Source organism: Apteryx rowi, unplaced genomic scaffold, assembly GCF_003343035.1.
Source record: "Apteryx rowi isolate R43461 unplaced genomic scaffold, aptRow1 scaffold_191, whole genome shotgun sequence".
Lineage (NCBI taxonomy): Eukaryota > Metazoa > Chordata > Aves > Apterygiformes > Apterygidae > Apteryx > Apteryx rowi.
In genome coordinates this window covers 1-6159 of record NW_020448208.1, presented here as the reverse complement: position 1 = coordinate 6159, position 6159 = coordinate 1, and positions in this window count along the sequence as shown.

Genomic DNA, 6159 nt, shown 5'->3' with positions numbered 1-6159 from the left:
AACTGCATATATAATTACCATGATCTTTTCTAAAAGGCCTCTGCAGCAATTTGTCCATTTAAGCAGAAGCTGCAGTTACCATACTCCAGAATTGTCATTATATCAACATTTACACTTCTCCATTTACCTCCTTGTGGCTGGCTCCCAGAGCTCTTGCAGGGCCGACAGCCCATACCACGTGTGGCTCAGTTCAAACCCCAGAGAAGCTACAAGTGCCTGCTCCCAAGGGTGTCTGAGGAAGATGGATCCCAGGGGAAGAAGGCACGTGATATTTGCTCTGCAGCCCTTATTTTTAAGGATCTGAACTCACAATTGCCTTTAAAAGTAGACTAATGCACTGCTGAATGAAGCCATTGAGGAGGCCAACTGACTAATGTCATCTTTTTGACTGTGTCTCTGCCAGGACAATATTGCCTGTTTGGGGATAACACTGTTTACCTTGAGAAAGCTTCTCTTCTGTCTTGACCTTATCACACTGTGGGGCTTTTATTCTTTTCTCCAACCGTCTTTCTGAGCACACAGGCTAAGCTGACTCTAGTTTTCTCCATTTCTTCCTTCAAATTCATAAGCCRTGTTCTGGGTTCTCTCTCGCAGTTGGTCTTCCATGACTCTTACACAAAACTTACATAACAGGAAAAAAAAAGGCTTTACAGTAGAAGAACAGGGTCACTCACAGCAAAGGGCATAAATTCAGAAGGCCTTGGATGGATGGTTGCCAGCTGCACATGAAAACCAAAGCAGCGTGTTAAACAATGGAGTGAGCAGCAGCGACAGCTGCCTGTACTGCCTGCACCAGGTTTGAACACAAACCACAGGCTGTGACTGTGGCAGCATGTCAGGCAGGCTGGGTGCATCTCCCTGTGAGTCCTGAGCTGTAGTGACCATTAGCACTTCCTGAGCTATCCTCTCCTCCTCTCCCATGGGAGCAATGCTGTGTCCCATTGTCCCCTTCTTCTAGACAACTCTTCTTCTTGGCTGTCTCCCCATCATGGAGGGAAAGAGTTCTGTCAAGAGGATTCAGGTCTGACAGTGTGGATAGGGACCTGCTGGCCAGACCTACCCTTCACAACCAGAAGCTCTTTCAAACTTTTTTTCTCTTGTCAAGGCAGAGAAGTATATTTTTACAGAAGATCAGGATAATGCTAATGAACTCTCTTCCCCATCCCATTCCACATGCAGTCTGCYGTATCTCCTGGTGACTGGCAGCTCATCACCTCTTTCCTACCTCTGTAAAATTGGCTTTCATTGTCCTGTGTGACTGATTACATTATGCACTTTACTTTTCTCTCTCTTAACACCACTTACCCACCTATGCCTTCCCCACATCCCATCTCCCCTAAGGTTTAGGGTCCCATAGGAATCTCTTAGAGGGCTAGTTTTTCTTAATATATTTAACAGAAGTCTGTAGGAAGAAATGGGAGAAATATGAATGCAGAGATGACCCAACACTTGGGAACAGTAGTTAATAATCTAGGAGCTACTTCAATGATCTGGATGAACTAGAGGAACTGTCAGGAAGGAAATGAAATGTAACAAGTATGAGCACAGTGCAGTTAGGAGAATTACAAATGCAAATACAAAACGGGGTATCTATGACTGGACGAGCAATGCAGGGAAAGAACCTGAGGTAATCACTCATGAAGAAATAAGGATGAGTAGTTAATGAAAAGCCATAATTAAGAAAAGGCAAATGCAGTCTTGGGATGTATGAGAGGGAAAATCATATGAAAAACATTACCCATAGTGTTTTGCCACAGCAGCTGCCATCAGCTAAGATGCAGTTATCAGCAGTGTTGGATTTGTAGCTCTGGAAGTTGAGGCCAGGAATTCCCGCCTGAGAAACCTTACTCAAAAGCTCCCGTCCCTCCCTACTCCAACAAAGCCTTTGTTTGTTGACCTTCACACAAACTGCAATGTCATTCTATATGCAGGCTGTTTCAGAGGCTGAAAGAGCAGCGAGAGATTAAACCTCCTTTTCTGGATCAGCCAGGAGTTTTAACAGTTTTATATTTCATGTCTGCATTTTTTTAATCTCTTGCTAGTACACGTAGGGATGAGTCCTAAAGCTACAGTAAACATGTAAGGGAAGGAAGAGTTTATCTCCTCCTCACAAAGTGCTGTTGTATGTACTGTAGAAATTATGCTCAACAGTGGGCAGCATAAGGGGAAATGTGACATTACTGATACGCGAGTTGGAGTCAGCCAAGCTGCAGGCTGGGCAGCAGCTACTGTCAGTCTAAAACCACATGGTGACTCCTCTGATTCACATGGTGAAGTTCCTGCATTCGAGAGCTCCCAGACTGTGTGACAGAAAGGATGAGGAGAGACAGAAGGGAGAGCCAAGGGCAAGCAGGTTGTTAAGCCTCTGAAAGTAGCTGACTGTCAGAGAAATTACAAGACTCAAAGCTGGGATGTCCAAACCAGTAAGGAGCTCATTGCAATTGCATGCCTGCCTCAGCTCTTTTGGAAATCCTCCCACCCACAAAAGTTATCCACTTAAGCTGCCCAAGCCACTGCAGTGGGGACAGTGGGAGACTGGCCGATGGTATCCATGAAAAGGTGATTCAAAGAAAATGGAGCTTTCGCCTTCCATGGTTAGCAGCTGCTAAACAAAAAATAATGATTTTATCATGAAATAAGCATGACTTGAATTAAACTAAAGTAAAAGCAATATCTTTAATGGGAAATACACTGGAGAATAGGCAGCTGGCAAGAGGCACTGACCATGTCCCAGACAGACTAGACAAGATAGTCTCAGAGTACAACAGACTCAGAAATGCCAGTAAATGCAATGGATGGTCTTCTGTTGTTTTTATTAATGTCAACAGAAAACTCTTGTTGCCATCAAATTCAAAGGGAAGGTGTACATTTGCCAGAGTTAACCATTTTCAGATATCACACTCTTCTCCCATCATGCTAAAAAGATGAACTCTCTTAGCCCTGGTCTGACTGCTGTTTGACCACCCATTGTCCACTTGCACAGAAGTTGGGGTGCTTTGGGCACAGTGGTAAAGAGGAAGGGCAAGGGGTGCCTCTGTCTGTATTGCAGTGAGGCTCTTGGGTCTGGTTGTGCTTGCTCTCTTCTTTCCCCCTCTGTTTGCCATGTCAGCAGGCCTTCCTCTGAGGGGACTGGCAGATGGTATGTCGGGATATAGGCTGAAACTAAAAGAAAAATAGGTGCTCAGATGAAGACAAAAATGATGAGGGAGACAAAGTAACTACCTATCTACCCAACTTCCTTAATATCACGTTAGCAAGCAGCTATTTTAAAAGTCAATATTCCTTCTATTTTCTCACTCACCTGTCTCTGTAGTTAGCTTTTGCCTGAATTCTTTAAAGTCCCTAAGTGAAGAAAATGGAATATTAGTTGTCTTACCTCAGGAAAAGTATCCATGCTGATAACTGTCTGGCCTAGCCTTTGATGTAATGAAACTTGATTATCTAAGTACCAGCACAGTAAAACTGGATACCGTTGGGCCCAGTGTCCATTTTAATGGCTGAGTAATTCACTTTGCCTGCAGCCGTGGAGAGGCTGTTACAAAAAAATCTTACTGCTAATAGATAGAAGGTCAGAGTCTTACCCTTCCTGTCACAGGTAGATTACAACAGCTGAAATTGTCATCACAGTAATATATCTTTTTTAACCCTCAGATGCAGTGGGTCCCAACCCCTGCTGATATGCCAATGGAAAAACTCAAACAAGTGGCTTTTGTCTGTAAAGCAAATCTAATTCATTATTAATACAGTACCATTAAGAATGTGTTGCACTTTACAGGCATTAACGGATTGACAGGTCCCTGACCTAAGAAGATTTCTTTCTGAGTTTAAGCATCATAGGACAGGTAAGCATGACAAACAAAGGAAGAGGTGGAAGGGTTACAAAAATAATATTATGTGCTAGTGTGGTTTGTTATGCATAAATCTTACATATGCTGCAATATCACTAAAGCCGAGAGCTCGGTAAGATTCAGAAAAGGATTTGGTGTTTTTACTGTTATGATGGAGTTTGAGTTATTTCTAGCAAGTCAGTCTGAACCAAGAACCTGACTGAAACCACTGGAGAGAATAACGGCTTTCCATGAAAGCTAAGAGAAATAGTGATTAAATACCCCTTTATTCAATGGTAGCTGAGCCAAGAGAAGCCGCTGCCCAAATTACAGACCAGTATGACAGTTAGGGCGCATAGTTTGGGGGGTCTTAATGAAAATGGTATGCTACAGGGCTGTGAAAGGGAGGTGAAAAGAAAACAAGAAATCCTTCAAGGGAGCAAGGCTAAAGTCTGAAAGCTGCAAGTGAAACAAACTGTAGCATGACTTTCAGAGAAATCTGTTCTGCCTCTTTGGGTAGAATTTTGGCTGCAAAAAGGGCTTGAAATTGTGGGTAAGGGAAATACGCCCTGGGTTCATGGCACCTAAACAAACAGGTTTGCTTCAGAGAAATATCTGATCATGTACAGACAGAGACAGAGTGAGACTGATCATTATGGCAAATACAAATACAGAAGCTGCAGGAATTACACAAAGGCATATCCAACTACCAGAGTAATAAGGTCTGTCTTAACTTATTGCCACACTGCATCCTCACCTTGGGATCTTCATCATGTTTTAGCCCCACATTGCCTATCACTCATTTAAAAAAGCATTAGGCATGTGGCTTCAAGCTCTTAGGTTTTAGGATATAGTTTAAAGTCATCAAACTGCTCTAATCCACTGACTCTGAAACGGGCAATCAACTACTGCCCATACAACAGACCTGGTGTCCCCATCACAGGGGAGGAGTAGGTACCTCCTCAGTATGATTCATCTCAGCTCTCTTAATTCCTCCCCTAGGGTGCACGAATGGCTCTCTGGAAGTGATTATTCCTTTCCCACTCAGCACTGATGTACACAGCTAACTTTCGAACCTCTCACCCAAGTGAGATGAGTCCCGCTACATCTGCTGTCCCAGATCCAGGCTCGTGCAGGCCAGGAGGCCTTCGTGAAACTCCTGGGGAGGACACAACACACAGGAGGGCTTCCTCCCTCACAAGGGCAGCTTTCACCCCTTCCTGTACATTTCTTCTGTTCTCTGCCTATCAAGTTTTCCAAGACATACACCAGCATGTTTTGTTTTCATAAGCACAGAGTGCTTCTGTTCTAAAACCAATTTACCTTGTATTTATGGGAATCTGAATGGAATTGTACTAGATAAATGTGGTCTTAATTGCCCTCACAGGCAGTACAAATATTCTTTGTTTGTTTCTTTTTTTTTTCCATACAGCTATATTAGGGAGAAATATTAAATCTACAGAATGTATGCAAACACATTTCACTGTTTGAGCAGGAGGAATCAGAGATGGGTGATATACTGTAATTCATCAAAAGGTCTAACACTGCATTATCAAAGGATACTTTTCTGTATTTTGAAAAATCTTTTCCCAACAAACATTGAGTGCATTATTTGATCAAACAACAACAMCACTTTAATCTATATTGTGTGCTTTCTTCACAGTAAGAAGTCAGAGAATAATGGTTCTCTGTTTTTAAAATGAATTATTTTAGAACTGCTTTTAGAGGCAAAGATCTGGTGCCAGGATTTTTCTTAGTAGGAGAATTTAGCATTTTGTTGGAACAGTCTCTTTAAAGGGACTCTTTAAAGTCCAAGATGACAGATAATGGGACTTACTGTTTTGGTGTCACAGTTATACATCCCACACAAATGCACTCTTCCTCTGTCCTTCAGCAGAATCAGACAATCTAGGTCTCGAATCAAGGTCTTCTGAAGTTACTCTGAGCCTCTCCACTGATATCAGAGAACGCAGCTCCCAGAGGCAGCGAACAGACGCAGCAGTTTGCACAGAAGGGTGCAAGAAGGCACCTTCGTTTCCAATCCCAGCAGTGTACGCTTCCTCAGATATGGTCATGCCACGCCACAGAGCGCATTGCCCAGTAGCTGTTGGAGTYGCGTCATCAGCTGTGTCAGAGGCTTGGACCCAGACCGACCCTCTGACAGTAGATGCAGCTCTACAGGTCTCAGGCTGCAGGGAGTGCTTGGGGCCTCTCCGGGAGGCCTGGGCTGGCAGYCAGCTSTCCTGCAGGAGGTGTGCTGCTGCTGACGAGCTGTGTCATCAGGTAAGGGAGTTACGGGAGGAGGTCAGTAGGCTGCGCAGCATCCGAGAAG